Source organism: Neoarius graeffei, chromosome 15, assembly GCF_027579695.1.
Source record: "Neoarius graeffei isolate fNeoGra1 chromosome 15, fNeoGra1.pri, whole genome shotgun sequence".
Classification (NCBI taxonomy): domain Eukaryota; kingdom Metazoa; phylum Chordata; class Actinopteri; order Siluriformes; family Ariidae; genus Neoarius; species Neoarius graeffei.
In genome coordinates this window covers 76102510-76129305 of record NC_083583.1, presented here as the reverse complement: position 1 = coordinate 76129305, position 26796 = coordinate 76102510, and positions in this window count along the sequence as shown.

The following is a 26796-nucleotide window of genomic DNA, read 5'->3' as shown; positions in this document are numbered from 1 at the left end:
CCATAAGTGCACGTGGCACCAGGACACCTTAGGTCGGAGGTCAATGATAGACTTTGTAGTCGTTTCATCTGATCTCCGGCCCTATGTCTTGGACACTCGGGTGAAGAGAGGGGCTGAGCTGTCAACTGATCACCACCTGGTGGTGAGTTGGATCCGCTGGCGGAGGAGGAAGCTGGACAGACCTGGCAGGCCCAAACATATGGTGAGGGTCTGCTGGGAACGTCTGGCCGAGCACTCTGTCGGGGAGGTCTTTAACTCCCACCTCCGGGAGAGCTTTTCCCAGCTTCCAAGGGAGGCGGGGGACATTGAGTCTGAGTGGACCATGTTCTCTACCTCCATTGTGGACGCAGCTGTTCAGAGCTGTGGCCGCAAGGTCTCCGGTGCCTGTCGTGGCGGCAATCCCCGAACCCGGTGGTGGACACCAGAAGTAAGGGATGCCGTCAAGCTGAAGAAGGAGTCCTATCGGGCCATGTTAACCTCCAGGACTCCCGAGGCAGCTGACGGGTATCAGCAGGCCAGGCGTGCTGCAGCTCAGGCAGTTGCGGAGGCAAAAACTCGGAACTGGGAGGAGTTCGGGGAGGCCATGGAGAAGGACTATCGGTCAGCCTCGAAGAAATTCTGGCAAACCGTCCGGCGCCTCAGGAGGGGGAAGCAGTACTCTGCCAACACTGTTTACAGTGCGGGTGGGGAGCTGTTGACCTCGACTGGGGACATTGTCGGGCGGTGGAAGGAATACTTTGAGGATCTCCTCAATCCCACCATCATGTCTTCCACTGAGGAGACTGAGGCTGATGACTCAGAGGTGGACTCGTCCATTACCCAAGCCGAAGTCACTGAGGTGGTTTGCAAGCTCCTCGGTGGCAAGGCACCGGGGGTGGATGAGATCCGCCCTGAGTATCTCAAGTCTCTGGATGTTGTGGGGCTGTCTTGGTTGACACGCCTCTGCAACATCGCGTGGCGGTCAGGGACAGTGCCTCTGGAGTGGCAGACTGGGGTGGTGGTCCCTCTTTTTAAGAAAGGGGACCGGAGAGTGTGCCCCAATTATAGGGGAATCACACTTCTCAGCCTCCCAGGGAAGGTTTACTCCAGGGTACTGGAGAGGAGAATTCGACCAATAGTCGAACCTCGGATCCAGGAGGAACAATGCGGTTTTCGTCCTGGTCGCGGAACACTGGACCAGCTCTATACCCTTCATAGGGTGCTCGAGGGTTCATGGGAGTTTGCCCAACCAGTCCACATGTGCTTTGTGGATCTGGAGAAGGCATTCGACCGTGTCCCTCGTAGTATTCTGTGGGGGGTGCTTCGGGAGTATGGAGTTCGGGGCTCTTTGCTAAGGGCTGTCCGGTCCCTGTACGAACGGAGCAGGAGTCTGGTTCGCATTGCCGGCAGTAAGTCAGACCTGTTCCCAGTGCATGTTGGACTCCGGCAGGGCTGCCCTTTGTCACCGGTTCTGTTCATAATTTTTATGGACAGAATTTCTAGGCGCAGCCAGGGGCCAGAAGGAATCCTGTTTGGGAACCACAGGATTTCATCTCTGCTTTTTGCGGATGATGTTGTCCTGTTGGCTTCTTCAAACCAGGACCTTCAGCATGCACTGGGGCGGTTTGCAGTCGAGTGTGAAGCGGCTGGGATGAGAATCAGCACCTCCAAGTCCGAGGCCATGGTTCTCGACCGGAAAAGGATGGCTTGCCCTCTCCAGGTTGGTGGAGAAGTTCTGCCTCAAGTGGAGGAGTTTAAGTATCTCGGGATCTTGTTCACGAGTGAGGGAAGGATGGAGCGTGAGATCGACAGGCGGATCGGTGCAGCCTCCGCAGTGATGCGGTCGCTTTACCGGTCCGTTGTGGTGAAGAAGGAGCTGAGCCAAAAGGCGAAGCTCTCAATTTACCGGTCGATCTACGTTCCGACTCTCACCTATGGTCATGAGCTTTGGGTAATGACCGAAAGGACAAGATCGCGGATACAAGCGGCCGAAATGAGTTTCCTTTGCAGGGTGGCTGGGCGCTCCCTTAGAGATAGGGTGAGAAGCACAGTCACTCGGGAGGAGCTCGGAGTAGAGCCGCTGCTGCTCCACATCGAGAGGAATCAGCTGAGGTGGCTCGGGCATCTTTTTCGGATGCCTCCTGGACGCCTCCCTGGGGAGGTGTTCCAGGCATGTCCCCCCGGGAGGAGGCCCCGGGGAAGACCCAGGACACGCTGGAGGGACTATGTCTCTCGGCTGGCCTGGGAACGCCTCGGTGTTCTTCCCGAGGAGCTGGCCGAGGTGTCTGGGGAAAGGGAAGTTTGGGCTTCCCTGCTTAGACTGCTGCCTCCGCGACCCGGTCCCGGATAAAGCGGAAGAAGACGAGACGAGACGAGACGAGACTTTACTAACTACTGAAATCTATTACAAGTTGAATGTAGCCACTGATTACTGTTTTATGAAGTAGGCCTTATAGGGCACGCTAAACAACATGCTTGTGATGAAAGTACCGTATAGCTTAATTGTTTGAATCAGTGTATCATTCGTTCTTTCTATTTTCAAATGGCAATCAAAAATCAAAAAATGAAAGTGACTGGTTATTTTGTTATTTGTTTTTATTTTAACACAAAAATGAAAAAATGACTGGTTTTTCATATTTTTTTATATGAGCCTAAAATTGAAATGAAAAACAAGTCATTTTTTCATTTTTTGATTGGCAATTAAAAATGGAAAGAACAAATGATACACAATCCGTGTATCATTCGTTCTTTTTTTTTTTTTCAGTAATACGCAATGACTCGGCCAGGCCCTTTCTTTAGTGTAATAAGAGACAGCGAGGTTCATGCCATTTGTCTATTTTTATTAAAATGTACCGGTACAGTGTAATCACAAAACAGTATCATATTTGAACCGACAAGAGACAGTTACCGTATCATTTCCCACTATGCCCGCCTTTGTTCCTAATAACCAGATTTATCACATTTAATTATTAACAATTATAATAATAATAATAAATCAATATAAAACCCTGACATCTACAGAAGATTTTCAACAAATAGGGGGCAGGGAAGCTCGCACACTCCAGCAGCGAGTGATCTGTGATGAGATTATTTTGAGAAGCAAAAAAAAAAAAAAAAGCTCACCACCAGCAAATGTGGATTAAAGCAGAAAATTTCGTTAGGTAAAATCATTTTCGAAATTTTAGAAATCATTACATTCTTGTTTTGTCAATAAAAAAAATATTTTTTAACTTTATAATGCTTAGTTACGTGCCGGGGCTCTGTCAGTCATTGATAGCCCAATTAATCAAAGCGCTGTGGTTCTTTTCCTGATCCATGGCATTGTTTTTTTTTTTTCTTTGTTGATAATGTGTTACCGTATGTGATAAACACGGTTCATTAAAAGGCCCAGAGATTTTCACTTCTGCTGCATGCCCCCTCCTCTCTGCAAAAATTGTGTATTCCTCTCAAGGTGCTAACTGTCTCCATTGTATTGTGAACAGCCACTCCACCCCCCACTGAGGTTGCTATTCATGAATGGTAATTTGGTTTTAGGTTACACCCCAATTTCAATGACAATTTACTCTGCCAAGCTCACACTCAGTACGTTTACATGCACGTCCAAATCGAGCTGCTGTCGGTAATCGAGCAAAGGGTCCCAGCAGGGGTGCCAGAGAAATCCAATCCTACATGCACAAGTGAAATCGGGCTATTGTGCAAGGTGCATTGTGCACCCGAGCCACACGTGGCGCTACACGCCCCATCGTGTTGGTACACTTCCGGTTGTCGTCATGAAGAAGAGCTATAGTGTTGCCAGATACTGCTGACGTATTGCAGCCCAAAACATGTTCAAATCCGCTAAAATGCACTTAAACCCCCCCAATCTGGCAACACTGGCAGTTAGTGTTCAAGCTGTTAGGCTTGCTCTAACAGACTGGCCGGGAGCAGACCACTGTCTTGTAAGACAACTTATTTTGCACAATAATATTTTTCTAAAGTCCATTTTTTGCTTACAAAATATATATATATATATATATATATATATATATATATATATATATATATATATATATATATATATATTTTTTTTTTTTTTTTTTTTGCTTACAATTTAACTTATGTCTTAATAAACACACAGAAAGTTCAATTGTTTTGCTTTTATTGACATTCTTCAGATGTTGGACATATATATATATATATATATATATATACACACACAAATACAGTGACTTGTTTATGTACACAATTCACAGCTATGCAACAGCTGTACAGATGTATTTGGTGATACAGTAAGTGAGCTAAATTTTAACAGTGCAAACAATGCCACAAAAAGAAAAGATTCATGCCGTTGTCATGATTCGTTGTCATGCTGACCAAGGCTGTTGTGTTTCCCTTGTGGTCTCGTCACTCGTCACTTCCGGAAGGGGCAGTGCTGAAGTGAGTAGCTCAAATACGTAGCTCAATAGGGTATACATGCACTAAGTAGCTCGGCAGAAATCGCATAATCTAGGTCGTGTAGCTCGATTCCGAGAAATCAAGTTCGGTTCAATTTCAGCCGAATTAAGGTGTATACATGGCATTTTGAACTTCGATTTCAGTCGAGCAATGGCAGAAATTCGATTCTCTCTATGTGCATGTAAACGCACTGAATGTCAGAGGACAGAGGACTGGAATTAGTGCCCCAAAAAACACAATTTCAGCTTGGAAAAACTACAGACGGTATAACTTCAGGAAGAAAATAAACATTTATTTCACACTAAGAAAAGCAGGCTCACTACACATGGAGGCTATACAAAGCACAGAAATGTAGCATACAGTTGTCCCATCTAGTAGTTTCCACATTCCCATAGTGAGTCTTTCCTACGGTACATTTGCCGCAGGTGTATTTGTGGCAGCGTACACAAAGTTCAGTGCTTCTGTTATTATTGCAGGGTATGCGCACCTGGCACTGTGTTTTTCAGGGCTGCAACAACGAATCGATAAAATCAATAAAAATCGATTATTAAAAGTGTTGGCAACGAATTTCATTATCGATTCGTCGTGTCGCGCGATTACAAAGTCACAGACCGTTTGAACAAAGTCGTTCTATTATTAAAAAAGTCTGGTTTGAGTTGAGCGCGGAGTTCACACTCCGGAGCAGAAGGTGGTAGTAATGCACCATTAAGCTGGATGCCAGCCAAACAAGCAGAGTTGAGCTCGGAGCGGAGTTGTTTAGAAACATGGCGGAAGCGGAGAAACCGGTGCGACCAAAATCATCTAAAGCGTGGGAGCATTTTACGCTAAACAAAATGAATAAGTGTGTTACTTGTAAAATGTGCAAAAGTGACATGACATGGCACGGGAGCACCACAGTAATGATCCAGCACCTGAAACGAAAACACGTTGGAGTCATTGATGAGGAGGACGGGAGTTCAACAGCAGGGTGAAGACACCTATGTTTGTTCTGCTTTGAAGTGATGAAACGTAACGTTAACATCCCTCCAAAGCTCGTCTGGTGCTGGTGTTTACTCGATGTCCAGCTTGACAAGCATGAAAAGTTAATAAAACTAACGTTATCATTAGCTCGTTAATGACAGTGGTAGAGCAGGGGTGGTATAGTTTGTAAGGCTAAACACACGTTTTTATTCACTCACCTTTTTTGCCTCATTAATTTTTCAATCTGTTATATATATTCTGTTTTGTCCCATATTGGTTATTGTTGACACAAATATATCTGTGTGTTGTACTTTTTAATTTCATTTTAAAGTTCTTTTATAGCACTTAGATAGCTTAAGCTGTGTTTGCACTTACTACAGTGATGGTAATAATAAATTAATAATTTAATTAATAAGCTGCAAGTGTTAATTTTCTGACATAAGGTGCAAAGAAATATTGCACCAGCTTCCTGGAATAATCTCCATGGACAACTTAAACATTACAAACCTTCCTGCCCCAGTTCATAACAGTTTTTAACTTTAACTTGTGTTTTTGCACTTGTTTTTTCTTATGCAACTATTATATGTTTTGTACTATTGATTTTTGCATTGCAATGCAAAGTGTCTGAGCAAAGGGAGTGAGAGAGTGTGTGTGTGAGTTTGTGCATCTGTGAGTGTTTTCTGATTTGTATTTTTCTTTATTTTTTTTATAATTTATTTATTGTTCTGACCACTCAGATCTCTTTAAAAAAAAAAAAAATATATATATATATATATATATATATATATATATATATATATATATATATATATACCTCTTTTTGTGCACTTTATTTTAAAAAAGCCTATGTATTTTTTTTTTAATTATTTTTTTTTTACTGGTCAGGGATGATCAAGGATCAACATGTTTTTGCACTTTTGCACTAAAGATTTTTTGCACTGTGATTTTTTTTTTTTGAATAAAGGGTTGGAAATTAATGCTTTTTTGTTTGTTTGTTTTTTTTATCCGATTCATCGATTAATCGAAAAAATAATCAACAGATTAATCGATTATTAAAATAATCGTTAGTTGCAGCCCTAGTGTCTTTTTCTTCTGAGAAACTTTCATCTCACGCTGCTGTTTGTGTTCTTCCCCTTGTGCCTTTTCCTGCAAAAGCCTGTTTTGAAGTTCCTCTGCAAGCTCCAGCATGAACAATTGGCAACTTTCTTTGGATCCTGTACATGCTGTGTACAAGACATGTGCATTTGTGACAGCCATGTCAAGCAGGTTGTAAAACACAGCCATGGGCCATTTCCGTGTTCCTGCATGCACCAAGTAGTTGTGTAATTTCTGGTCCATGATATCAATGCTGCATTTGAAATGGTTGTAATCAACAACAGTGTTTGTTTTTTGTTTTTGGGTGTCCACAATTTCCACTTTCTGATGCATGGTGCTCAGAAGACAAACAGATTTCTTTTTTTTTGTTGCAAACACCATCAGCAAGGCACTTCCAGATGTGAACACCTGTGTGGAGTACAACTGGCGCCCCGAGGTTTCCTTTGCAGTTGCTGGTAGCTCCTGACAATTTTTGTTGATGGTGCCAAGCAGAGTTGTTTTTCGTTGAAGAAGCCTGTTAGCCAAAGACAGAGAGGTGAAGAAATTATCCATAGTTACACTCCTTCCCTGGTCCATATGGTAAATGGTTCCATCAATTTCAAAACAACATTCTCTGATAGCCTCTCTCCCGTTGGACAAGTGGGATCTTTTCCCAAGTAAGGGATGGCATTACACATGTATTTTGTGTCCAGATCTGCTGCAATCCAAAACTTGATTCCAAACTTGTCAGGGTTGGATGCGATGTACTGCAGAAAGGGACAATGAACCTTTGAAGGAAATAACTGCTCATGCATGGTAACATGTTGCCCTGGACTGTAGGACGACACACAATTCTGAACAAACTCCTGCCAGATGTCTGAAATTGCTGCAAATTTGTCCGTTTGTATGCGCTCCTTGCGGGTGTCCTTGTTGTCGAAGCGAAGGTACCGCTTTATTTCAAGAAAGCGGTTACGGGGCATTATGGCTTTGATATCTGGGTTGTCGAATCTATTGGCCCACATGAGTCGCATGGCACCAATGTAACCTTTGGCAGCCCTTCGAAAAAGGATTGCGAGGAATGCCATCAGCTTGAAGCCACTCATCTGCCAGCTGGGATTTGTTCTATGGCCCTCCTGGACTATGCAGTCTCTGATGGCCAACAACATGCTGATATCCAACAAATACAGGAAGCTTTGAAGGCGACTCGTGATTTTGCGTGTTGCAAACTCTGTTGGCCCTCCAGAGCCATTGAATGCTGTCTGTGGAGTTTCATGAGCAGAAAAGTCTCCAACTTTGTGGTGGAACCACACAGTGCCATCTTTTGCCTTCTCTGTGGATCCAGGTGTTATGCCCACATCTGCAACTTTTTGTTTTTTTATTACAAGGGGGGTTGATGTGCATTGTGTCTTCCTCCTCATCTGATGTGGCCTCTGTGTCTGAACTGTCCTGCTCAATCACATACTTGGATTAGGGTTTCCGGAAAGATCCATGTCCTGGCCTAGGCCAAGGCCGTGTTGTACACTGTCCTTCCCAAGCCCCATCCTCAATGCTCCACAAGTGCCTGGTCGTACCCCCATGTTATATTTGTGTTATTATTCCATTATTATTTGAGGCTAGGTTTTGGGCTAGGGGCTAAGGCTAGGGGTTGGGTTAGGGGTGAGCTCAGGTTGGGGTTAGATCCAGGATTTGGGGTTAGGGTTAGAACTGATCCTTCTTGGTTGCCTTGGTTGTGACATTGTGAAGTCTGGTAAGGGTTAGAAACAAAGAGGCTATTTCTCAGGTAACACAATAATTAGGCTTCTTTACACAACAATGGGAGGCAGGTAATGGTACGTTAGACTTATTCACAAATTTGGGGGGGATTTCATTGCAGACTAAAGTCTGCACTTTGGGCCTTCTAGTGTTAAAAATATGCTGTTAACTCAAAACACTTCTTATTCATTGCAAAACATTTATTTCAGCGCTGTATACAGGTATTGATCACACAATGTGACCGCTTTTATGCGGTAGCCTAATAATAATAGAACAACCCAAAAATTGCAGGGTAACCCCAGACCTGCGCAAGTGATGCGCTACTGGCAAAAGAGCCAGCGACGTATGAAAAAAACCCACACCTTGGACCAAATACATATTATTTTCGGCACGCTGCTCCACCAGTCTGTAATGGTATTTTTCATATGATTACATTACGGTGTAAATGTGGTCTTGAGAAAAAAAAAACATGTTTGCAGACCTTTTGTTACAATTGCTAAAAGTGATGTTGTAATATTGAAACAATGGGTCTTACAAGGTAAACTACAGTATGGCGTCTAACCTTTTGTAATGCGTAACAGCTCGTTTGGCTGGAATGCGCAAGCTGCCCTACCCCCCATTCAGTGAAAAGGGACCATTCTCACCTGTAATATGACACTCTGGCCAAACGCTGTCAGGGTTTTACACACACACACACACACACACACACACACACACACACACACCATGCGGACAGATAGAGAGAGAGAGAGAGAGAGAGAGAGAGAGAGAGAGACATACATACAGATAGACACAGACAGACAGAGAGAGAGACAGACAGACAGACAGACAGACAGAGATATAGATAGATAGATAGATAGATAGATAGATAGATAGATAGATAGATAGATAGATAGATAGATAGATAGATAGATACCCCGATAGCAGAGGGTCGTTGAAACGACATAGAGTTTTGGTCAGAATGGTCGGTTTCCATCGTACGTCAGAAAATCAACGTTGAAATGGCGCCGTGAAACGTTGATTTCTCCGCCGTCTGAGAGGGTCGATTTATCACCGTTGAATCAACGTGGGTAATGGTTGATCTGTCGACCGTCAGAGAAGGTTGAATATACGACGTTGAACCATCGTCACTTTTGCCGGCCAGTTTTCAACATTGGTAGGATGAGCAACTGGCCCGTAGCCAGGGGGGATCGGAGGGTTCGTTCGATCCCCCCCCGCGACACCGCGCCCCGGACACACACGCCTCAAGATTACTCAAGATTTATTCATTTGTTCATGTCCGATGAATATACATTGATTCACATTTAAATTTACAATATCAAATCCAGACTAATCAAAAAAGAAAAGTAGATTAAGTGAGGACGAGTTAGAAAAACGGGTTCATTTCTCCTATGTTTATGTTTACACGTTTTGTTCAGACTGCTTTACACCCCAATCCAGTGGGTGGCGATAATGCCCCCATTAGACCCCTTTCACTGACGTCACCCGAAACCGGAAGTAAACAAACCCTGCGCCACATTGGAAGACCAACAAACTCGTGATTTGGGGGAAATAAAGGCAGCGCGCGGTATGTGAACCCACGAGGCACTTGGTTCATCATAAACCTACAATGGTAAACTTTTGTGCTGCGTTAGGGTGTTCTAACAAAGCTGATGGGAAAGGTGAAAAGAAGTCTTTCTACAGAATACCAGCTGTGATTGAGACACAAGCAAACCAAGGAGCTTTCTGCCGGGAGACAGAGAGAGGATTTAGCTGCTTTATGCAGAGCGGATCTGAATACTTCAAGTCTATTTTGTTACTGGTAAGTCACTAGGCTAGAGTGTTGTAGAACATTTTTTAAATGTTTACTGAATAAAAACATCCTTAATTTTATCAAATATTCTCTACTCTATATTTCATTTCTTTCTTTTGTTTTAATTTTCCTCCCTCCATCCGTCTTAGGATTTTAAATATAGTTTTTTCCCCATGTCCAAATAATGAGGTAGGGTGGCATTTAGAAACCCATAGCCTACTGCTGACTTTCTTTATCAATGCTGCATCAAATTAATTTTGGTTATGTTTTTCTGTTTCCATGTACAGGTCTGCGCCGCAGGAGGAATAGGCCACAATTATAAATAAATCATAAAATGTTTCTAAGAACTTGTTCAAGTGTGTTCTGTTCCTTATAAATGTTAAAAGTTATGCCTCATTAGATAGCTTGACAAACATTAGGAGAGGTGCATTGTTGCATGCATTTTTATATCCTGTTGTACATTAAACAGGACGTAGCCTACGCACATTGATATAAATTAAGTTTCACTTTCATGGTTGAAGTATGCATGTGTGTGTTCATCCTAGGCAAGAGCCCCGATGCTTTATTGTTAGCTAGTTTAATTTAGCCTGTTTTGCTTAATTTGTAGCCTTCCTGTTGTACATAAAACAGGAAGTAAAGTTGGATGAATCATCACCGAAAATTCAACTATAAATCGACCGAAATACGTAGTTGAATAAAGGGTGAAAGGGGGTCTATTCTCTGTCGACCACCAGCCACTTTTCAACGTCGTTTCAACGGAAACTCGTATGAGCAAAGCGGTGTTGAATCAACGTCGGTGATCGACGGTGATTCGACGGCGTATAGGTCGAAGAACATGCCGATGATTCCACGTCGAATCAACGACCCTCTGCTATCTGGGTAGATAGATAGATAGATAGATAGATAGATAGATAGATAGATAGATAGATAGATAGATAGATAGATAGATGTACATGTAAGGGGCTCTGCATGCTCTTGCGACAAGGCTTTTGCAGATAGCTTTTCGCAGACAGTTGTAATTTATCGTTGAGCGGGGAGTAATCGGCATGCGTGATGTTATTCACGGCCACAACGCAAGGGGGCAGGAAGTCACGAAATCGCTAGGAGTAGTTGGTGGGTGTGGTTAGTGGAGTGTTTATCCTCCAGTTACTTATAATGACTAGAACTGGAGTCGTATAGATGTACGTACTTCCTCACTTCCTCGATCAACCGCTCTTCGTGCTGCTCCATCTTCGCTCGTGTTTTTAAAAATGGCGGTCGTGAAAACAAACCAAAGTAGGGAAGTGGAAGTGCGTGTACAGTGGATGTAGAGTGGACCAATCAGAGCCCTCTTGTCTGCGATGCTGTCTGCGGTGGTCACAATTTTTGGGAGGTGCGCGCAGAGCGTCTGCGAAGGGGGGGGCTTCGCAGACGCTATCTGCGAGGACTGGGTTGTCAGCATAAATTGGCCTTAAAGCCTCAGCTGCGCATGCCGCCTGGCAACGCGCACCCTCACTATGTGCGCTAGGTGAAGGATCGGTCAGTGGAGAGCTCAGCTAAGCTCAGCATGTTTAATTCCCCAAGCCAATGACAAGAACTTTCGTGAGAAATAACGCGAACGTCTGCATCATGCGGGATTTGCGGGCGGGAGCGGGACAAAATATGGCAGGCGGGAGTGGGACTGAAAATCATAATTCTTTGCGGGAGTGGGACTGAAAATTCTGTCCCGCGCAGACCTCTACGGAAAACCCAGAATTTCCCTCATTTCAGGGTTTACAGACTCAGAGTCATGGCCGTAACTACCATTGAGGACACCGAGGTCATGTCCTCGGTATTTTTTTCAGAAATTTAAAATTGGTCTACGCTGAATTCGAGCAGTGATCAATGTAAAATGCAACGTCCACATCCACATGTCATCTGTATTTCCCCCCAATAAAATTCACATTTGTCTAATGTCATCTGAAATCTCTCAGCCTCTATCTCTATCGTTGCCGTGTCTAATGCAGCGTCACGCGACGTAGCCTATACTAGTGTCGGCCGGGGAAGTTGGGTTTTGGATAAAACAGGCAGGGTGTAGCCTACGCTCTATCACATATGCCTACCTAACCTAACGTAGGCTAATAGTCACATTGCATTATAGAGCTTTACCTGAGTGCAAAATGAAAACGTTGCAACAAACTAAATTAAGGTTTGGACAGCCAACAGAAGAGCAGGGAAAGAGAAGGAGGGAAGGTGAGAAAATATTGTCAGTGCAGTGGCAGACCGTTCAGCGGTGTCATGCCAACTTTCCAAGGGGAAACGTTTCATTGTCATTGCCTATTACATTTTAGTTAGCATTTCGAGAAACATTCAAAACTACGTTGTCACAGGCAGCCCTGTGCAGGGCTGAGTAAACGGGCTTGTTTGAGTAACTCTCTCTCTCTCATAACTCTCTCTCTCTCTCACTCACTCACACACACACACACACTCTCACACACTCTCTCTAATACATAGTCTTCACACAGAACTAATAGCCCTACATTCTAATGTAATTTAAGATAATGAAATGTAAATAATGCCAATACTTCAGGTAGCTGAGCAATACACTCAGTTCAGTTCAGTTTTGACTTTTATGTCAGACAAAACTCCACAGTTCTGATGGCACAGTTTTAGAATTGTTGAAGTAAATGTGTTATGAGCCAAACTTACATTACAGGCAATGATGAGAACACTCTGTTTCAGAGAATGCATGCAAATGATCTCAATTCAAGACAGCCAGATAGACTGATGCCTTTACATTACTGCTCAGAATGTCTCTCCACATACAGACACCCACAAATAACACACAAACTCTCAGTCTCTCTCTGTCTCTCTCTCTCACACACACACACTCACACTATAATTATAAGGTGTAATACTAAAGCTTACAATTCAGCAGTTCACACCCTTTCTGTCATGTGTACAGTGGTGCTTGAAAGTTTGTGAACCCTTTAGAATTTTCTATATTTCTGCATAAATATGACCTAAAACATTATCAGATTTTCACACAAGTCTTAAAGGTAGATAAAGAGAACCCAGTTAAACAAATGAGAGAAAAATATTATACTTGCTCATTTATTTACTGAGGAAAATGATCCAATATTACATATCTGTGAGTGGCAAAAGTATGTGACCCTTTGCTTTCAGTATCTGGTGTGACCCCCTTGTGCAGCAATAACTGCAACTAAACGTTTCCGGTAACTGTTGATCAGTCCTGCACACCGGCTTGGAGGAATTTTAGCCCGTTCCTCCGTACAGAACAGCTTCAACTCTGGGATGTTGGTGGGTTTCCTCACATGAACTGCTTGCTTCAGGACCTTCCACAACATTTCAATTGGATTAAGGTCAGGACTTTGACTTGGCCATTCCAAAACATTAACTTTATTCTTCTTTAACCATTCTTTGGTAGAACGACTTGTGTGCTTAGGGTCATTGTCTTACTGCATGACCCACCTTCTCTTGAGATTCAGTTCATGGACAGATGTCCTGACATTTTCCTTTAGAATTTGCTGGTATAATTCAGAATTCATTGTTCCATCAATGATGGCAAGCCGTCCTGGCCCAGATGCAGCAAAACAGGCCCATACCATGATACTACCACCACCATGTTTCACAGATGGGATAAGGTTCTTATGCTGGAATGCAGCATTTTCCTTTCCCCAAACAGAACATTTCTCATTTAAACCAAAAAGTTCTATTTTGGTCTTGTTTGTCCACAAAAAAATTTTCCAATAGCCTTCTGGCTTTTCCACGTGATCTTTAGCAAACTGCATACAAGCAGCAATGTTCTTTTTGGAGAGCAGTGGGTTTCTCCTTGCAACCCTGGCATGCACACCATTGTTGTTCAGTGTTCTCCTGATGGTGGACTCATGAACATTAACATTAGCCAATGTGAGAGAGGCCTTCAGTTGCTTAGAAGTTACCCTGGGATCTTTGTGACCTCACCAACTATTACATGCCTTGCTCTTGGAGTGATCTTTATTGGTCGACCACTCCTGAGGAGGGTAACGATGGTCTTGAATTTCCTCCATTTGTTCACAGTCTGTCTGACTGTGGATTGGTGGAGTCCAAACTCTTTAGAGATGGTTTTGTAACCTTTTCCAGCTTGATGAGCATCAACAACACTTTTTCTGAGGTGCTCAGAAATCTCCTTTGTTTGTGCCATGATACACTTCCACAAACATGCGTCGTGAAGATCAGATATCGATAGATCCCTGTTCTTTAAATAAAACAGGGTGCCCACTCACACCTGATTGTCATCCCATTGATTGAAAACACCTGACTCTAATTTCACCTTCAAATTAACTGCTAATCCTAGAGGTTCACATACTTTTGCCACTCACAGATATGTAATATTGGATCATTTTCCTCAATACGTAAATGACCAAGTATAATATTTTTGTCTCATTTGTTTAACTGGGTTCTCTTTATCTACTTTTAGGACTTGTATGAAAATCTGATGATGTTTTAGGTCATATTTATGCAGAAATATAGAAAATTCTAAAGGGTTCACAAACTTTCAAGCACCACTGTATGCTGCAATGTAAATAATGCCAATACTTTAGGTAACTGGTACTTTAGGTATGTATACTCAGTTCAAGAGTTCACTAACTTTCTACTTTTATGTCAGATAAAACACCACAGTTATGGTGCCACAGTTGTAGAATTGTTAAAATAAATGTGTCCACCACCAAATCTATCCTTGGTTTGTTATTTATTTATTTAAGTTGTGCCGGGGGGGCCTTCGGTGCTGTCAGCCATGCTTGACCTCGGTATTTGAAAAATGCTGGTTACGGCCCTGCTCAGAGTTTTCACTAAACCTGCTTTGTGTGTGTTAAAATAAATAATAATAATATCAGACATTATGATCTTAGAAAATGCTTTAGTGACGAACAGTTACATACAGTAATATTTCGTGATATTATGTTATAAAATATTTTTTTTCTTAGGCTATATATTAAATTATATATTAAATTTATCTTCTAAAATAACAGACTGTACTCATATCACAACCAGTTTATTTCACCATTGGAGATCAGATCACACAAGACATGCATTACATGACTCATTTTAAGGATTTAAGTAGGGTATTTAAAAGCAGTGCTAGCGAGACTTTGTGGCTCAGGTGGATAAAGCGCCATACCATAACTCCGGGGACCCGGGTTTGATTCCAACCTGCGGTCATTTTCCGAGCCCTCCCTGTTTTTCTCCTGCTCATTTCCTGTCTCTACACTGTCCTAAATGAGTTTGGATGTCTGTAAACCAATCAGGATGCTCTTTGTCTAGCATGCGCTACATGAACAGGCGCACGCTGTCATATGCGCGATGCAGACATTAATGTTTCGTGTGCACGCTCTTGCTCACTTGCTCTAGATTCCGGGAGATATTCTCCAATTTGCGGGCATCAGGGAGCCACTATCAATATGCGGGAGACTCCCGGAACTTCCGGGAGACTTGGGATGTCTGCACAAGACAGTGTTTATGTAGAGAGCATGCGCACTTCAATCAATCAATCAATCAATAAATCTTTTATTTCAATTATATATAAACATATTCAAACTCGCTGTATGAGCGCATTAAAATCTTATGGCTTTTTAACTCACGGTGAAAGTCCTCCGGGTTGAATTAACTAACTGAAATCAGCTGTTCTCAGCATTTGATGAACCTGCTTTGTGAAACGGACAATCACTGCCCCTCCCCATGGAAAAATGAGGGCTAGCAGCTGTTTTCACACAAGCTGCTTAGGGGCGTCACCAGTCAGGACTGCATTGACTACGTCATTGTGGGGGATAAATTATCTGCACTGACCAATCGGCAGACAGTCAAGAACCAGTCAGGGGACGGCCAAGGGCCTGCAGAGGGCCAGTCATGGAAACGTGGAACAAATTCAATGGCTGCAATGGTATACACCAGCCTCGTCTAAGTGGCAGAGGAGGCGTTGTGGTAATTTATAATGATTATCTAGGTGTAACACAACCTGGTTATAAATTTAATACATTTGAAGTTCTTCATACCCATATAATGTATGTAGCCTCGAAAAATAAGTCTACCCAGTTAATTCCGTTACTTATTATTTACAGGCCCCCGGGGCCATATTCTGAGTTTCTTTCTGAATTTGCAGATTTTATCTCAGATCTGGTTATTTCCTTAGACAAAGCTTTAGTTGTCAGAGATTTTAATATTCACTTCAATAACCCAGAAGACCCTTTGAAAACAGCGTTTGTATCTATTTTAGATTCATCTCATCTCATTATCTCTAGCCGCTTTATCCTTCTACAGGACCGACCAATAATGGTGGTCACACCCTTGATCTAATACTAACATTTGGGTTAAACGTAGAAAAAATAGTCTTACTTCCACAGTCTGACATTATCTCAGATCATTATCTCATCTCATTCAAACTATGTCTGAGTAATAATATATGCATGTCACCACGCTACTGTATTAAACGTACATTCATGTCAACTACTGCACAGAGCTTTATAAATGATCTCCCAGAGTTATCAACTTTGATTGGGTCACTGTCAGCCCCTGCAGAACTTCATCAGGCAACTGAATGCTTAGAGTCAACATTCCGCCATACCTTAGATAATGTAGCTCCTCTTAAAAGGAAAATGGTCAGAGACAAAAAATTAGCACCCTGGTATAATGATGACACTCACACATTAAAACAGACCACTCAAAAATTGGAACATAAATGGCATCAAACAAAATTGGTAGTGTTCAAATTAGCGTGGAAGGAGAGCTTCCTGAAGTATAGAAAAGCTCTTAGTGCTGCGAGATCAACATATCTCTCCTCCCCAATAGAAGATAACAAAAATAATCCTAGATTCCGATTTCATATTGTAGCAAAATTAACCAGGAATAAGTCTACTATAGACACATGCATACCTGTAGTATGTAGTAGCAACAATTTCATGAATTTTTTTAATGACAAAATTGAGAATATCCGACAAAAAATTCAAACTACTAATTTAAGGTCAGACAATGTAACTGACCCTGTAGTTAACAATATAACTGTATCAGATCATCAATTAGAATGTTTTACTCCCCTAAAAGAAACTGAATTACTTTCATTAATCTCAGCATCAAAAGCCTCAACTTGTGTACTAGATCACTTACCTACACATCTATTCAAACAGATAATACCTGAAGTAATTGAACCGCTTCTAAAAATAATAAATTCTCCTCTTATGATTGGCTATGTACACAAATCCTTTAAACTAGCCGTTATCAAACCCCTGATTAAAAAACCTGACCTTGATCCCTGTCAGCTGTACAATTATTGGCCAATATCAAACCTCCCCTTTATCTTCAAGATCCTTGAAAAAGCTGTGGCACAGCAGTTATGCTCATATTTACATAGGAATAACATCCATGAAATGTATCAGTCAGGATTTAGACCTAATCATAGCACAGAGACAGCTTTGGTTAAAGTAGTAAACAACCTACTGTTGGCATCTGATCAGGGCTGTGTCTCGCTACTTGTGTTGCTTGACCTTAGTGCAGCATTTGATACCATTGATCATTCCATTCTCCCGGATAGACTAGAAAATGTTGTGGGAGTTAAGGGAACAGCCCTCTCCTGGCTCAGCTCTTATTTAATTAATCGCTATCAGTAAGTTGGTATACAACCCTGATTCCAAAAAAGTTGGGACAAAGTACAAATTGTAAATAAAAATGGAATGCAATAATTTACAAATCTCAAAAACTGATATTTTATTCACAATAGAACATAGACAACATATCAAATGTCGAAAATGAGACATTTTGAAATTTCATGCCAAATATTGGCTCATTTGAAATTTCAGGACAGCAACACATCTCAAAAAAGTTGGGACAGGGGCAATAAGAGGCTGGAAAAGTTAAAGGTACAAAAAAGGAACAGCTGGAGGACCAAATTGCAACTCATTAGGTCAATTGGCAATAGGTCATTAACATGACTGGGTATAAAAAGAGCATCTTGGAGTGGCAGCGGCTCTCAGAAGTAAAGATGGGAAGAGGATCACCAATCCCCCTAATTCTGCGCCGACAAATAGTGGAGCAATATCAGAAAGGAGTTTGACAGTGTAAAATTGCAAAGAGTTTGAACATATCATCATCTACAGTGCATAATATCATCAAAAGATTCAGAGAATCTGGAAGAATCTCTGTGCGTAAGGGTCAAGGCCGGAAAACCATACTGGGTGCCTGTGATCTTCGGGCCCTTACACGGCACTGCATCACATACAGGCATGCTTCTGGATTGGAAATCACAAAATGGGCTCAGGAATATTTCCAGAGAACATTATCTGTGAACACAATTTACCGTGCCATCCGCCGTTGCCAGCTAAAACTCTATAGTTCAAAGAAGAAGCCGTATCTAAACATGATCCAGAAGCGCAGACGTCTTCTCTGGGCCAAGGCTCATTTAAAATGGACTGTGGCAAAGTGGAAAACTGTTCTGTGGTCAGACGAATCAAAATTTGAAGTTCTTTATGGAAATCAGGGATGCCGTGTCATTCGGACTAAAGAGGAGAAGGACGACCCAAGTTATCAGTGCTCAGTTCAGAAGCCTGCATCTCTGATGGTATGGGGTTGCATTAGTGCATGTGGCATGGGCAGCTTACACATCTGGAAAGACACCATCAATGCTGAAAGGTATATCCAGGTTCTAGAGCAACATATGCTCCCATCCAGACGACGTCTCTTTCAGGGAAGACCTTGCATTTTCCAACATGACAATGCCAAACCACATACTGCATTAATTACAGCATCATGGCTGCGTAGAAGAAGGGTCCGGGTACTGAACTGGCCAGCCTGCAGTCCAGATCTTTCACCCATAGAAAACATTTGGCGCATCATAAAACGGAAGATACGACAAAAAAGACCTATGACAGTTGAGCAACTAGAATCCTACATTACACAAGAATGGGTTATCATTCCTATCCCTAAACTTGAGCAACTTGTCTCCTCAGTCCCCAGACGTTTACAGACTGTTGTAAAGAGAAAAGGGGATGTCTCACAGTGGTAAACATGGCCTTGTCCCAACTTTTTTGAGATGTGTTGTCATGAAATTTAAAAATCAACTCATTTTTCTCTTTAAATGATACATTTTCTCAGTTTAAACATTTGATATGTCATCTATGTTCTATTCTGAATAAAATATGGAATTTTGAAACTTCCACATCATTGCATTGCGTTTTTATTTACAATTTGTACTTTGTCCCAACTTTTTTGGAATCAGGGTTGTAAATGGTGATATTTCTAGATGTACTGAGGTAAAGTTTGGTGTTCCACAAGGTTCTGTCTTGGGTCCACTGCTGCTTTTCTTTATATATGTGTAGCAGTTCGTGTGGGTGGAGCACAGAAAGACGGCAGGCCAGAATTATGTTCTACAAACTCTTTTATTACCTTTTCAGCTTTAAACTATACCGCACGCACACAAGTATCCAGGTTGGGGAGAAGCTCCCTTCCTCTGCTCTCCCTCTCCTCTTATAGGGCGCGGTCACTGGGGAAGACACACAAACACAGGTTAACCAACATCAGGTGCAGTGATTCTGCCACTTACCTTCTCTGACTCCACCCTCCGGTCACAGACCGATGTTTGACCACGCCCCTGCTGCCACATACCCCCACCGCCCGACTCAGGCCGGGCAGCCATCCGGCCTGCAGCTGACTCCCCCCCCCGATGGGAGAGGAAGCCCGCCACGACCATCTGCACCCCCGGCCTGTGGACCACCTTGAAATTAAAGGGCTGGAGTGCCAGATACCAACAGGTGATCTGTGCATTGGCATCATTCATGTGGTGTAGCCACTGGAGGGGCGCGTGGTTTGAACAGAGGATGAAAGAGCGCCCCAGGAGGTAGTAGCAGAGGGCGAGGACCGCCCACTTGATCGCCTGGCACTCCTTTTCGATGGTGCTGTAGCACCCCCACACACTGACAGCTTCCTGCTTATGTACAGGACAGGGCGGTCCTCCCCCTCCACCTTCTGGGACAGAACGGCCCACAGCCCTCTGTCCGACGTGTCCGTCTGTAACGTAAAGGGGAGAGAAAAGTCAGGGGAGTGTAACAGTGGCCACCCGCACAGTGCAGCCTTCATCTCAGAGAAAGCCCTCTGGCATTGCTCTGTCCACTGGACCGGATCTGGTGCCCCCTTTTTAGTCAGATCAGTCAGCAGGCTGGTGACATCTGAATAATTAGGTATAAACCTACAATAGTAGCCAGCCAGCCCCAGGAACTGTCTCACCCCCTTTTTGGTCTTGGGCCTCGGGCAGGCCGCAATTGCTGCTGTCTTGTTAATTTGGGGATGCACCTGCCCATTGCCCAAGTGGAAGCCCAGATACCGTACTTCCACCTGCCCAATCGCACACTTCTTCAGGTTGGCTGTGATACCCGCCCACCTCAGCGACCTAAGGACGGCCCTCAGGTGTTGGAGGTGCCGCGGCCAGTCATTACTATAAATAATGATGTCGTCTAGGTATGCGGCTGCATAGGTGGTGTGGGGGCGGAGGACCCTATCCATCAGTCACTGGAACATAGCGGGCGCCCCAAACAGCCCAAAAGGAAGTGTGACAAACTGGTGTAAGTCGAACGGTGTGGAAAAGGCTGTTTTTTCTCAGGATAATGGAGTCAAGAGGATCTGCCAATAACCCTTTGTCAAATCCAGTGTCGAGTAAAAGCGAGCCGTGCCTAGTCGATGGAGCAACTCATCAATACGAGGCATTGGGTACGCGTCGAATTTAGACACCGCGTTGACTTTTCTATAGTCTACACAGAACCAGATCGACCCGTCGGTCTTGGGTACCAAGACCACCGGGCTGCTCCAGTCACTGTGGGACTCCTCGACGATGCCCATTTCAAGCATGGCCTCGAGTTCTTCCCGAACCACTTTTTTCTTGTGTTCGGGTAACCTGTAAGGGCAGCTGTGCACTACCACCCCCGGGGGCATCTCAATGTGGTGCTCTATGAGGTCGGTGCGGCCAGGCAGGGGCAAGAACATGTCTGAAAACTCGTTCTGCAACTGGGCGACCTCCGTGAGTTGGGTCGGGGAGAGGTCCGCCTTCTCCGGAACCACCGAAACCAATGCCACAGGGACCTCCTTGTTCCAGAGTTTGAGCAGATTGAGGTGGTAAACCTGTAGCGCCCCACCCCTGTCCGTTCATCTCACCTCATAGTCGATGTCCCCAACTCACCGTGTGACCTCAAAGGGTCCTTGCCACTTGGCGATTAATTTGGAGCTCGATGTGGGCAACAGTACGAGAACTTTATCTCCTGGTGCGAACTCCCTAAGGCACGTACCCCTGTCGTACAGGTGGGTTTGCCGTTCTTGGGCCTGCCGCAAATTCTCCTGGGTTAGGTGTGTGTGTGTGGAGTTTTGCACGCAGGTCCATAATGTATTGAATTTGATTTTTACTGGGTGAAGGTCCCTCCTCCCAATTTTCTCGCAGCACATCTAGAATGCCGCGTGGCTTATGCCCATATAACAATTCAAACAGGAAGAACCCCGTGGAGGCTTGTGGGACCTCCAGCACTGCAAATAACAAGGGTTCGAGCCATTTATCCCAATTACGTGCATCCTCACTTACGAATCTTTTAATTATATTCTTGAGGGTGCGATTGAACCGTTCAACTAAACCGCCCGTTTGTGGGTGATAAACACTGGTGCGGATCGGTTTAATACCTAATAGCCCATACAGTTCGTTCAGTATACGTGACATAAATGAGGTGCCTTGGTCAGTCAGAATCTTTCGGGATTCCAACTCGGGAGATGACGCAGAAGAGCACTTCTGCAATACTGCGTGCTGAGATATTGTGAAAAGGCACTGCTTCCGGGTATCGCGTTGTATAGTCCACCAGAACTAAAATAAAGCAGTACCCTCATGTTGACCGATCTAATGGCTCTATGAGATCCATCCCAATTCTTTCGAATGGGGTCTCGATTAATGGGAGAGGGCGCAAAGGCGCTTTTGGAATGGCCGCTGGATTTACTAACTGGCATTTGCGGCATGCCGTACACCACCTACGGACATCGCCGTGAATCCCTGGCCAATAAAACCGGGCCATTAGTCGGGCTAGTGTCTTATCCTGCCTTAAGTGTCCAGCCATGGGATTAAAGTGAGCCGCCTGGAATACCAATTCCTGGTGGCTCTTTGGAATCAAAAGCTGCTTGACTTGCTCCTTAGTCTGAGTGTCCTGCATCACTCGGTATAACCTATCCTTCATAATGGAAAAATAGGGGAAGGACGGGGTGGCGTTTGGCTGGAGCGTTTGACCATCAATTACTCTCACTTGGTCAAATGCATGCCGCAGAGACTCGTTTCGTGATTGCTCTAATGGAAAATCTGCCAGGGATTCCCCGAGAGAGGGAGGAGGAGCCTGCTGCTCCTCACTCTGATGCGGAGATGATGTAGACAGCTCTGTGACAGCTGCTCCCACCAAAGCGACACCGGGACCTCCCCCTGCTAAACTCCGGCAGGACCCACTCTTCACTAGATGGCTCATTAATTCCCCGAATCCTAGCCAATCAGTCCCCAAAATTATCGAGTGGGTGAGGCGAGGATTAACCGCTGCCTTTAGTCTAAATTTTTCCCCTCGAAAAAGAATGTGGACTGACACCAAAGGGTAGCTGCGAACATCCCCGTGCACACACAACATCTTCACCCCCTGTGCTCCCCCCAATGCCTCGTCTTGCACCAGGCTTTGGTGAATTGAGGTCTGATTACAGCCAGAGTCCACCAAAGCCTGATATGTATCCCCTTGGATACTCACTGGTATGTGATACGCTCCGGCCCGATCGAGGGCGGCTTCTGGCGCGTCGGGGATCTGAACCACCGCGCCCACCTCCATTGCCGAGCACTGCTGTTGGAGGTGGCCCGGCTCCCCGCAGCGCCAGCAAACTGGCCCGGGCTTCCTCTCTGCACCGGCGCTCTGGGGCTCACTCACCTGGGGGGGGGAGAGACAGACACAGAAGGGAAAAACGAGAGGGCACCGCGGGTGTGACGGGCCGGCTGGGGTGGGGCCAGCCCCCGGCTCCGAGGTGGGGGAATGGGGTGAGGATGAGACACAGGAGGATAGGGGGAGAGAGAGAAAGAGAAGAGAGAAGAAGATGTCCGCTGTCCTGCCATCGGAACAGTTGCCAAATGGTCCTCCGCCAACTCGATGGCCTGATCCAGCGACGCCGGGTGGTGGCACTGGACCCACTCTGCGGTTCCCTCTGTTAGACGGCCGATGAACTGCTCCAGTACCACCTGATTGATGATCCCCTTGGCATCGCGGTTGTTGGCCCTCAACCACCGCCAGCAGGCGTCCCGGAGCTGCTGGCCAAACGTGAACGGCCAGCCGACTTCTTCCAGACGCAGAGCGCGGAAGCACTAACACTGTTGTTCAGGGGTGCGCTCCACCTGCTGGAGGACGGCCCGGCGAAAGTCCGCATAGACCAGCCGGCAGTTGGCAGGGAGCTGTAGCGCAGCCAGCTACGCCTCGCCCGTTAGCAGGGGGAGGAGGCGCACCGTGCGCTGTTCCACCGGCCAGCCCGAGGCCTCTGCTGCCTGCTCAAAGAGCGTGAGGAAGGCCTCGGGGTCGTCATGGGGGCCCATCTTGGTGAGGGGAGAGGGGCCCGCGGTGGTGGACCCCGCCGACGCGAGGAGGTGCCGGAACACCTCTCTGTCTTCTTGCTGCGGCAGCACCAGGGCCTCGAACCAGTGCTCCTGCTCCTTTTGGAGGGTGACTAGCACCTGGTGCTGGCTCTGCTGGGCCGTGGCGAGGGCGTGGACCAGGTCCGCGAAGGGGGAGGACTCCATGGGGCTGTTCTTTTTCCTGTGCTTGATCCCAGGTTTCGGCACCACTGTAGCAGTTCATGTGGGTGGAGCACAGAAAGATGGCAGGCCAGAATTAAGTTCTACAAACTCTTTTTTGTATTACCTTTTCAGCTTTAAACTATACCCGCACGCACACAAGTATCCAGGTTGGGGAGAAGCTCCCTTCCTCCACTCTCCCTCTCCTCTTATAGGGCGCAGTCACTGGGGAAGACACACAAACACAGGTTAACCAACATCAGGTGCAGTGATTCTGCCACTTACCTTCCCTTACTCCACCCTCCGGTCACAGACTGAAGCTTGAACACGCCCCCGCTGCCACAATATGTTACCTCTGGGTGATATTATTCATAAATATTGGATTAGTTTCCACTGTTATGCTGATGACACACAGTTGTATGTTTCTGCAAAACCTGATGAGAGACACCAGCTTAATAGAATTGAGGAATGTGTAACGGACATTAGACACTGGATGCTTATTAACTTTCTTCTGCTTAACTCTGACAAGACTGAAGTACTTGTACTTGGACCACATGCAGCTAGAAGTAAGTTTTCTGATTACACAGTAACTCTGGATGGCCTTTCTGTTTCTTCACGTGCAGCAGTAAAAGACCTCTGAGTGATTATTGACCCCAGTCTTTAATTCGAAACTCACATTGATAACATTACCCAGATAGCTTTCTTTCATCTCAGAAATATTGCTAAGATAAGAAATTTAATGTTACTACATGACGCAGAAAAACTAGTTCATGCTTTTGTTACCTCCAGGTTGGATTATTGTAATGCCTTACTGTCTGGATGTTCCAATAAGTGCATAAACAAGCTCCAGTTAGTTCAAAATGCAGCAGCAAGAGTCCTTACTAGAACTAGAAAATATGACCACATCACCCCTGTTTTATCCACACTGCATTGGCTCCCAATCAAATTTCGTATTGATTATAAAGTACTACTGTTGACCTTTAAAGCACAGAATGGTCTCATGCCACACTACCTGAGTGAACTTCTGGTCCTTTATGATCCGCCACGCCTACTTAGATCAAAAGGTGCAGGCTATCTGCTGGTACCTCGTATAGTGAAGACTACATCAGGGGGCAGAGCCTTTTCTTACAAAGCCCCACAGTTATGGAACAGCCTTCCAAGTAGTGTTTGGGAATCAGACACAGTCTCAGTATTTAAGTCTAGGCTGAAAACATATCTGTTTAGTCAAGCCTTTTGTTAATGGTGTTTATGAGGTAAAGGTGTAGATCTGGAGGGTCCTCAGACATAGTGTTTTGGTAAACTGGGATGTATGGATGCTGTCAGTCCCCACTTGCTTGCTCACTCGAGTTTGTTGACAGTGTAGTGGCTGGCTGCTTTATGTCCCGGGGCTCCTTTATGCCTGTGTTACCTTCTGGCTCTCCCCTTTTAGTTATGCTGTCATAGTTAGTTGCCGGAGTCCCTGCTTGTACTCAGTGCAATATGTATACTGTTCCTACTTATTCAGGTGACATTGGGCATACCTAACAACCTGTGTTTTCTCTCTCTTCTTCTCCCCCCAAATCTGTCCCTCTGAGTTACATGTTGGTCCTGGGATCGAGATGCTGACCTCTTCTGCTCCTCAGACCTGCCCGATCCATCCTGGTGCCCTGTGTCTGGTTGGAGTCTCATCACATCGCTCCTGTGGAGGACAGCCCCATGTGGACAGTTGAGGGTCACGCCTGGAGGATGCTCTGGACTCTTGCAGTGGTGCTTTTGTGGGTGGGGACTGCAGTTGACTTGCTGACTTTAGGACTGCAGTTGACTTGAACAGTTTTGCGCTCGGGTTTCCGTCAGTGGGGGGTTTATAGCATCAACGAAGCTGACTTTGTTAGGACTGTTAATGTTATAGTCATGTTGTCTGTTGTTGCCCGGATGGGGATGAGTTCCCTTTTGAGTCTGGTTCCTCTCGAGGTTTCTTCCTCATGTCATCTGAGGGAGTTTTTCCTTACCACCATTGCCACAGGCATGCTCATTGGGGATAGATTAGGGATAAAATTAGCTCATATTTTAAGTCGTTCAAATTCTGTAAAGCTGCTTTGCGACAATGTTTATTGTTAAAAGCGCTATACAAATAAACTTGACTTGTGTAGCACCCCTTTGCTGTTCTGGGCAAATAATAGGGGTAGCTAACCTGAATTCTTTAAATAAAGTGTTATCTCTAACTATAAGTCAGGGATGAGAGTTTTCCGCTTTTTGGCGGATTTCCACTTTTTCTGAGTAAAAAACAACCTTTTTATATTATGCCAAATCCGGTGAGAATTTTTTTATTAATTTCAGGGGGTTGGGGTATGTTCCTTCATGCTGTTCAAACTTTATTAACTCCAACGATGTTTACACATTATTTGTAAGTCGCCATCTTTAGTCTCATTTAAATCTCGTTGAATGTGATGTAAAATTTGTGTTATCTACATTGTTATTGGTCAAAACATCGATGTCAAGACCATAATAGCCAATCAAAACAGTTTTTACAAAGACACCCACGTCTGTTTTCTTTTATCAAAACTTACACGTTCGTGAGCTGCATATCAAAAATACGCTCCTCTAATCAGCGTGTTTTCTCAAGATGCTGAATACTATTGACAAGCAAGATGAAGCGAAGGTACGTGAAATTGATGCTGGTATAAAAAACAAGTTTAGCAAAGCAAAAGGAAAGCAAGAGAGGAGTGTGAGAGAGAGCAGAAGAGAGCTTGGTTAGAGCATGTAAAAACACAGGAGGAGCTGGCTAATGAAAGAAAAAGGAAAAAAGAGAGGACTGATGAGCTTTTGGCTTTGGCCAAGAAGCTGAAGTCTAAATGATAAAATGAAAATTTATTTCAAAAATAACTGGGAACTGTAAATAACTTAACTGTAAAAAGTTTGAATAGACATATACTCTTCCTTTTGAAGAAAACATACAAGTGATGTGGACAGTAAGATAAAGACAGTCCCCATAAAATATGCATTTGTTTGATTCAATACATTGAATATATGATAATTTGAATTATAGCTGACA